Source organism: Coregonus lavaretus, assembly GCF_964263955.1.
Source record: "Coregonus lavaretus genome assembly, chromosome: 3".
Lineage (NCBI taxonomy): Eukaryota > Metazoa > Chordata > Actinopteri > Salmoniformes > Salmonidae > Coregonus > Coregonus lavaretus.
Window position 1 is genome coordinate 18689078 of NC_139990.1, and position 10113 is coordinate 18699190.

The following is a 10113-nucleotide window of genomic DNA, read 5'->3' on the forward strand; positions in this document are numbered from 1 at the left end:
TTATTCCCATACCATTATTAAAGAGAATCAGACAAATTATCCTACCCTCTGCCTATTGGCTACTTAGCTTATTCAAGCCTGTCTCAAAATACAACACTGCTCCTTCAAGATAAAAAAAAAAAGCTCTTTACCTGACTCGATTTTCAAAGATGTCTAGAACTGTACACGTTTTGTGCTCTTGTAGGAAGCAAGACTACAAATTATCTATAACTGGGCTAATAACTCACTAACTAGCAAAGGATATGAATAATATGTGCACACAAGGCTACATGCAGCTCTTGCTTTGATCTCAAAACAAATGCATCTACTCGCGACAGTTCATAGTAAATGGCACAGATCCATATATGGCAATGGTCTATTTGCATATAGGCCTACTGAAGCTCTGATTGTTTATGCCACACCGGTCTGTGTAGAGTATGGGCTGAGTCATGGGTGTCAATGCAATAGATTCCTACTCCGATGCGTTCTACCTACAACAAAATACACTGAGTGTACAAAACATTAGGAACATGACAGACTGACCAGGTGAAAGCTATGATCCCTGCTAAATCCACTTCAATCAGTGTAGATGAAGGGAAGGAGACAGGTTAAATAAAAATATTTAAGCCTTGAGACAATTCAGACATGGATTGTGTATGTGTGCCATTCAGAAGGTGAATGGGCAAGACAAAATATTTAAGTGCCTTTGAACAGGGTATGGTAGTAGGTGTCAGGCGCACCGGGTTGAGTGTGTCAAGAACTGCAACGCTGCTGAGTTTTTCACGCTCAACAGTTTCCCATGTGTATCAAGAATGGTCCAACTTGACACAACTGTGGGAAGCATTGGAGTCAACATGGGCCAGCATCCCTGTGCAACGCTTTTAATACCTTGTAGAGTCCATGCCCCAACGAATTGAGGCTGTTCTGATGGCAAAGGGGGGTGCAACTCAATATTAGGAAGGTGTTCCTAATGTTTTGTAAAATAAGTGTACGTTAGGTTAGGTTACATTATGAATGGAATATTATACGAATTGGATGATGTACCCCAAATCAAATACAATTTTATTGGTAACATACACAAATCAAAAGTATTTATTTATAAAGCCCTTTTTACATCAGCAGATGTCACAAAGTGCTCCTACAGAAACCCAGCCTAAAACCCCAAACAGCAAGCAATGCAGATGTAGAAGCACGATGGCTAGGAAAAACTCCCTAGAAAGGTAGGAACCTAGGAAGAAACCTAGAGAGGAACCCGGCTCTATTTAGGCTCTATTTAGCAGATGTTATTGCGGGTGTAGCGAAATGCAAAATATAAGGAGCTCCACCGAGCTTCACTATCCTCACAATAAACAATCACACACAAAGACAAGGGGGCAGAGGGAACACTTATACAGGTACTGATGAGGGGATATAAACCAGGTGTGTGTAATAAACAAGACAAAACAAATGGAATGATGAGATTAGGAGCAGCAGTGGCTAGAATTCCGGTGACGACGAACGCCGAAGCCTGCCCGAACAAGGAGAGGAGGCAACCTCGGAGGAAGTTGTGACAGTACCCCCCCCCCCCCCCCCCCCCCCCCCCCCTTGATGCGCAGCTCCAGCAGCGCGCCGACACCGGCCTCGGGGACGACCAGGAGCATGCGGAGCAGGGTGAATTGGATGGCGACGGTGGAAATCCTGCAACAGCGAGGAATCGAGGATATCCCTCAACGGGACCCAGCACCGCTCCTCCGGACCGTACCCCTCCCACTCCACGAGGTAATGAAGGCCCCCCACCCGACGCCTTAAAATCCAGGATGGAACGGATGGAGTATGCCGGGGCCCCCTCGATGTCCAGAGACCGGGGCCTCACGTTGGCCTTCTGGCGACGCACGGCTCGTTGGAGGTGGACGTGAGCAGCGTTCCACGTCTCCTCTGATGCAACGGTGCCAGAACCGGCTGATAACCTAAAACACATTGAAATGGCGTTAGGTTAGTGGAGGAGTGGCAGAGAGAGTTCTGGGCATATTCGGTCCATGGCAAGAACACCGACCACTCCCCCAGGCGGTCCTGGCAGTAGGACCACAGGAACCTACCCCCAGGTCTCGGTCAGCCTTTGGAAAAGCGGTCCACAATGACCAGGATGGTGGTGTTACCTTGAGAGAGGGGAAGATCAGTAAGGAAGTCAATACACAAGTGGGACCATGGCCATTGTGGAACTGGTAAGGGCTGTAACTTACCCGCTGGGAGGTGCCTAGGTGCCTTACTCTGGGCGCACACCGAGCAAGAGGAGACATAGACCCTCACGTCCTTAGCCAAGGTAGGCCACCAGTACTTTCCGGTCAGGCAGTGCACTGTACGACCGATACCTGGGTGACCAGAGGAGGGGGACGTGTGTGCCCAATAGATCAGACGGTCACGGACAAGAGAAGGCACGTACTGCAGCCCAGCTGGACACTGAGGTGGAGATGGCTCTGTGCGTAACGCCCACTCTATGTCCGCGTCCATCGCCCATACTACCGGTGCCACAATGCAGGAGTCCGGGAGTATGGGGGTACATTCTTTGTACCTGGGATGTAAGATTGGGTAAAATCAAACCGGGCGAAGAATAAGAACCCAACTGGCCTGGCAAGGGTTCAACCTCCTCGCTGCCCGTATGTACTCCAGGTTACGGTGGTCCGTCCAGATGAGGAAAGGGTGTTTCGCCCCCTCAAGCCAGTGCCTCCACACGGTCAGGGCTCTGACAACAGCCAACAGCTCCCGATCACCAACGTCGTAGTTCTGCTACGCCGGGCTGAGCTTCTTGGAGAAGAAGGCACAGGTGCGGAACTTAGGGGGCGTGCCCCAGCGTTGAGATAGGACAGCGCCTATCCCTACCTCGGATGCATCCACCTCCACTACAAATGGTAGTGATGGATTGGAATGGGCCAGTACCGGAGCTGAGGTGAACAGAACCCTCAGGTTACTGAAGGCCCTGTCAGCCTCAGCAGACCAGCGGAGCCGGGACGGCCCACCCTTCAACAGTGATGTGATGGGAGATGCGACCTTGCCAAAGCCCCGGATAAATCTCCTATAGTAATTGGCAAAGCCAATTGGGGGGGTAGAACAGGCAGGCCCTTTCCAGGACGTCCTCTAGAAGCCAGCAGGTTGTCCAACCGGATGGCCATGTCCACCAGTTGATCAAAAGACAACGTGTTGTCCTGGCAGGCTAGCCTCCTTCGGATATCCTCTCGTAGATGGCACCGGAAGTGGTCGATGAGGGCGCGCGCTCGTTCCATCCGGACCCAGCCGCTAGAGTCCGAAACTCCAGGGCGAAGTCCTGCGCGGTCCTCGTCCCCTGCCTCAGGTGAACCAGCCGCTTGACTGCCCGAAAGAGGCGAGCAAACTCCCCGTAGTTGTCCAACGCGGCTGCTCCTTCACTCCAGACCGCGTTGGCCCACTCCAGGGCTTTCTCCGAGAGGCAGGAGATGAGGGCGGACACCTTCTCCCGCTCCGATGGAGCTGGTCTGATGGTCGAGAAGTATAATTCCATTTGTAGGAGGAATCCCTGGCAGAGGGCAGCTGTCCCGTCAAAATCCTGTGGTCGAGATATGTGAATCCCTCTGGGTGCTGGGGTGTGGGTGGCTGGATCCGGTCGCTCAGCTGGTCCCGAAAGATCGGGTCCTCTCCTCTCCAGGCATTGGACGACCTGGAGAACCCGATCCATCGCTTCTCCCAAGCTGGTTAGCATAGTCGAATGCTCCCGGACCCGTGCCACGATCCCAGGCAGGTGCTCCTCTCCTGCTGACTCCATGTTTCAGGTGTGTGATTCTGTGATGGGTGAGTTGAAGGAGTCAGCTGCAGGAGGGTAAATCACAGAATAACAGGATTTATTCTGGAAAACAGAGTTACGCAGTCATGCGTAAAAACAGTCCAGTGCGCAAAACAGGCGCACTGGAACCAACAAGGCACAAGGGGAAAACAACCCGGCGATACTAAATATAAGGAGCTCCACCGAGCTTCACTATCCTTACAATAAACAATCACACACAGAGACAAGGGGGCAGAGGGAACACTTATACAGGTACTGATGAGGGGATATGAACCAGGTGTGTGTAATAAACAAGACAAAACAAATGGAATGATGAGATGAGGAGCGGCAGTGGCGAGAAGGCCGGTGACGACGACGACCGCCGAAACCTGCCCGAACAAGGAGAGGAGGCAGCCTCGGAGGAAGTCGTGACAAATACACACAAATCTAAAGTAAAAGAAAGTAATTAAGAGAAATATAAATATTAGGACGAGCAATGTCAGAGTCTGGAGTATATATACATATATATATATATATATATATACACAATATATATATATGTGATGATGGGCTGTATATACATTATGGACAGTATGTGGATGAAATATTTAGTGTATCTGTAGAATACGTAGGATAGAATTGTATATATACAGCAATAGTTGAATAGGATTGCATTGACTAGAATACAGTATATACATATGAAATGAGTAAAACAGAATGTAAACATTATTAAAGTGACCAGTGTTCCATTATTAAAGTAACCAGTGATCCCATGTCTATGTACATAGGGCAGCAGCCTCTAAGGTGCAGGGTTGAGTAACCAGGTGGTAGCAGGCTAGTGACAGTGACTAAGTTCAGGGCAGGGTACTGGGTGGAGGCTGGCTAGTGATGGCTATTTAACAGTCTGATGGCCTTGAGATAGAAGCTGTTTTTCAGTCTCTCAGTCCCAGCTTTGATGCACCTGTACTGACCTCACCTTCTGGATGATAGCGGGGTGAACAGGCTGTGACTCGGGTGGTTGATGTCCTTGATTATCTTTTTGACCTTCCTAAGACATCGGGTGTTGTAGGTGTCCTGGAGGACAGGCAGTGTGCCCCCGGTGATGCGTTGGGGAGACCGCACCACCACTGGAGAGCCCTGTGGTTGCGGGCGGTGCAGTTGCCGTACCAGGCGGTGAAACAGCCCGACAGGATGCTCTCAATGGTGAATCTGTAAAAGTTTGTGAGGGTCTTAGGGGCCAAGCCAAATTTCTGTTGTTGCGCCTTCTTCACCACACTGTCTGTGTGGGTGGACCATTTCAGATTGTCAGTGATGTGTACGCCGAGGAACTTTAAGCTTTTCACCTTCTCCACTGCGGCCCCGTCGATGTGGATGGGGGCATGCCCCCTCTGCTGTCTCCTGAAGTCCACAATCAGCTCCTTCGTTTTGTTGACGTTGAGGGAGATGTTATTTTCCTGCCACCACTCCGCCAGGGCATGATGTACCTTGGAGGATGTACCTCTTGGAGGATGTATAGTATTATATGTCTTTCTCTGATACCAGGTTTCTTGTGGCGCTGTAACAAAGGAGAATTAAGGGGAGAATTTACGTTGGCGTTAAGGGGAACTAACAACAAATGTTATGAGAATGTACGTACTGATGTAGGATTTTAATTTCATCCAGTTTGCTACAGCAGACAAATTATCCTGCAGCAACAGGAAAGTGAATTATTATGTGGATTATAATTAATGGACAATTTTGCAGGAGTTGATACATTTTTTGTTAGGGCAAATCAAGTCAAAAATGTCAAAGTGGAAATTACAAACTTTAGAATAATTTTAAAACTCAAATACACTACAAGTTTGCATTTCCTGCTCTGCTGGAAAATTCTCAGCAACAAAAGAGTGATGAAATTCAGATCCCACATCTGTAGCAGGTTAGGTGAAATGGGATCCCTTTCCTGCAGTCAAATGACCAAATCGCCCTCATGAGTGGAAGGTTATTAATATGTTTCATAATTTCATAATTAATAAACATTTTTTTTAAAATTCTCCCAAAATCCGGTTTTCTATGTCAAACAGTTTTGTTATATTTCAGTCTTCTGTGTGTCACGAATTCCGCCGAGACTGCTCCTCCTCCTTGTTCGGGCAGGCTTCGGCGTTCGTCGTCCCCGGAGTACTAGCTGCTACCGTTTAATGTTCTCTATGTTTGTTTGGTTTTGTCTGTTTGGTGCACCTGTGTCTTATCACTTATTGATTATGTCACCTATAAGTTTCCTTTGGTTTTGTTTGTAGTTGTGTGTTGTTGTCTGCCTGTCCGTTGGGGTTTTGGATTTTGCTCTGGTGTATTTAAGTGTATTGACGCACTGTTTGCGCATCGCTTATATTTCGTGTTTTACGCACTGTTTGCGTATCGCTCGCCTCCGTTGCTTGAGGCCCGTTCTTTTGTATTGTCATTTTTCTGACTAGTAAAGTCTGTTGGACTAAGCTTCTGTGTCCTGCGCCTGACTCCAACACCACATCCACTTCAAACACTGACAGAACAACACACCATCAATGGAGTCAGCAGGAGCAGCGGCGGCGACCGATTCGCTGGAGGATCGGGTCAGAGGCCGGTATTGGGGCAGTACTCAGGCACACCACCTAAGCTCCGTCCCTGCGCTTTTTATTCTAAGAAGCTCAGCCCGGCGGAGCGTAATTATGACGTAGGGGACAGCGAGCTGTTAGCCGTGGTTCAAGCCCTGAAGGTGTGGAGGCATTGGCAACACCCTTTTCTCATTCTGACCGACCATCGTAACCTGGAGTTCATCCGGGCAGCTAGGAGATTAAACCCTCGTCAGGCTAGGTGGAACATGTTCCTGACCCGGTTCGTTTTTAAGATCACGTACATCCCAGGGTCCCAGAACGGTAAGGCAGACGCCCTGTCCCGGCGGTATGACACAGATGAGAGGTCCATTGAGCCCACTCCCATACTGCCGGAGTCTTGTCTGGTGGCACCGGTGGTATGGGAGGTCGATGCGGAAATTGAGCGGGCGTTACGCACCGACCCTACTCCCCCAGAGTGTCCAGTGTGTCGGACGTACGTGCCGCTCGAGGTCCGTGATCAGCTCATTTATTGGGCTCATACGTCACCCTCCTCTGGACATCCAGGTATTGGCCGGACAGTGCACTGCCTTAGTGTTAAATACTGGTGGCCAACATTGGCTAAGGACGTGAGGGTTTATGTCTCCTCCTGCTCGGTGTGCGCTCAGTGTAAGGCGCCTAGACACCTGCCCAGGGGGAAGTTACAACCCCTGCCCGTTCCACAACGGCCGTGGTCTCACCTCTCGGTGGACTTTGTCACGGACCTTTCCCCCTCCCAGGGGAATACCACTATTCTGGTTGTTGTGGATCGGTTCTCTAAGGCCTGTCGTCTCATTCCTATGCCGGGTCTCTCTACTGCCCTACAGACCGCTGAGGCTTTGTTCACCCACGTCTTCCGGCACTACGGGGTTCCCGAGGATATAGTGTCTGATCGGGGTCCCCAGTTCACCTCTAGAGTCTGGAGGGCGTTCATGGAACGCTTGGGGGTCTCGGTTAGCCTTATCTCGGGTTACCATCCGGAGAGTAATGGGCAGGTGGAGAGAGTAAACCAGGATGTGGGTAGGTTTCTGAGATCCTATTGCCAGGGCCGGCCGGAAGAGTGGTCGGGGTATATCCCCTGGGCAGAGATGGCTCAGAACTCTCTCCCCCACTCCTCTACTAAACTGACCCCTTTTCAGTGTGTGTTAGGTTATCAGCCGGTTCTGGCACCATGGCATCAGAGCCAGATCGAGGCTCCTGCGGTGGATGAGTGGTTTCGGCGGTCGGAGGAGACGTGGAACGCTGCCCACGTCCATCTGCAGCGGGCCATCCGCAGGCAGAAGGCGAGCGCCGACCTCCACCGCAGTGAGGGTCCAGTCTACGCCCCTGGAGATCGAGTCTGGCTCTCGACTCGAAACCTGCCCCTTCGCCTGCCCTGCCGGAAGCTTGGCCGGCGGTTTGTGGGGCCATTTAAAGTCCTGAGGAGATTGAATGAGGTGTGTTACAGGTTGCAACTGCCCATTGACTATCACATTCCCTCATTCCATGTGTCTCTCCTCAGGCCGGTGGTAGCTGGTCCACTCCAGGAGAGTGAGATAAGGGAGACCCCTCCGCCCCCACTGGACATCGAGGGGGCTCCGGCGTACTCAGTCCGGTCCATCGTGGATTCGAGACGTCGGATGGGGGGTCTATAATATCTCGTGGAGTGGGAGGGGTACGGTCCGGAGGAACGGTGCTGGGTGCCTCGGAGGGACATTTTAGATCCATCCCTCCTGACTGAGTGCCATCGTAGTCATCTTACGCGCCCTGCTCCACGTCCTCCTGGCCGTCCCCGAGGCCGGGGTCGGCGCACGGCTGGAGCCACGCGTCAAGGGGGGGGGTACTGTCACGAATTCCGCCAAGACTGCTCCTCCTCCTTGTTCGGGCAGGCTTCGGCGTTCCTCGTCCCCGGAGTACTAGCTGCTACCGTTTGATGTTCTCTATGTTTGTTTGGTTTTGTCTGTTTGGTGCACCTGTGTCTTATCACTTATTGATTATGTCACCTATAAGTTTCCTTTGGTTTTGTTTGTAGTTGTGTGTTGTTGTCCGCCTGTCCGTTGGGGTTTTGGATTTTGCTCTGGTGTATTTAAGTGTATTGACGCACTGTTTGCGCATCGCTTATATTTCGTGTTTTACGCACTGTTTGCGTATCGCTCGCCTCCGTTGCTTGAGGCCCGTTCTTTTGTATTGTCATTTTTCTGATTAGTAAAGTCTGTTGGACTAAGCTTCTGTGTCCTGCGCCTGACTCCAACACCACATCCACTTCAAACACTGACACTGTGATGTATATAAAGTGTAATATTGGGATGAAAACTCAAAACTGAATGCATTTCAACTCTATAGTGCATTCAGAAAGTATTCAGACCCCTTGACTTTTTCCACATTTAGTTACTTTATAGCCTACAATTTATGAAATTGTTATTTTCCCTCATCAATCTACACACAATACCCCATAATGACAAAGCAAAAACAGATTTGTATGAATTTTTGCTAATCTAAAAAAAATAATGAAATAATAAGAATTCAGACACTTTACTCAGTACTTTGTTGAAGCACCTTTGGCAGCGATTACAGCCTCGAGTCTTCTTGGGTATGATGTTACAAGCTTGGCATACCTGTATTTGGGGAGTTTCTCCCATTCTTCTCTGCAGATCCGCTCAAGCTCTGTCAGGTTGGATGGGGAGCGTCGCTGCACAGCTATTTTCAGGTCTCTCAAGAGATGTTCGATCGGGTTCGAGTCAGGGCTCTGGCTGGGCCACTCAATAACATTCAGAGACTTGTCCCGAAGCCACTCCTGCCTTGTCTTGGCTGTGTGCTTAGGGTTGTTGTCCTGTTGGAAGGTGAACCTTTGCCCCAGTCTGAGGTCCTGAGCGCTCTGGAGCAGGTTTTCATCAAGGATATCTCTGTACTTTACTCTGTTCATCTTTCCCTCGATCCAGAATAGTCTCCCAGTCCCTGCCACTGAAAAACATCCCCACAGCATGATGCTGCAACCACCATGCTTCACCGTAGGGATGGTGCCAGGTTTTCTCCAGACGTGACGCTTGGTATTCAGGCCAAAGAGTTCTATCTTGGTTTCATCAGACCAGATAATCTTGTTTCTCATGGTCTGAGAGTCTTTAGGTACCTTTGTCAAACTCCAAGCGGGCTGTCATGTGCCTTTTACTGAGGAGTGGCTTCCATCATGACTATCCTACCGATCCTTGACTTCGGCGATGTAATTTACAAAATAGCCTCCAACACTCTACTCAGCAAATTGGATGTAGTCTATCACAGTGCCATCCGTTTTGTCACCAAAGCCCCATATACTACCCACCATTGTGACCTGTACGCTCTTGTTGGCTGGCCCTCACTACATATTCGTCGCCAAACCCACTGGCTCCAGGTCATCTATAAATCACTGCTAGGCAAATCCCTGTCTTATCTTAGCTCACTGGTCATCATAGCAACACCCACCCGTAGTCTGCGCTCCAGCAGGTATATCTCACTGGTCATCCCCAAAGCCAACACCTCCTTTGGCCGCCATTCCTTCCAGTTCTCTGCTGCCAATGACTGGAACGAACTGCAAAAATCTCTGAAGCTGGAGACTATTATCTCCCTCACTAACTTTAAGCGTCAATTGTCAGAGCAGCTTACCGATCACTGCACCTGTACACAGCCATTCTGAAATTAGCCCACCCAACTACCTCATCCCCCATATTGTTATTTATTTTGCTAATTTTGCACCCCAGTATCTCTATTTGCACATCATCTTTTGCAGATCTATCATTCCAGTGTTAATACGAA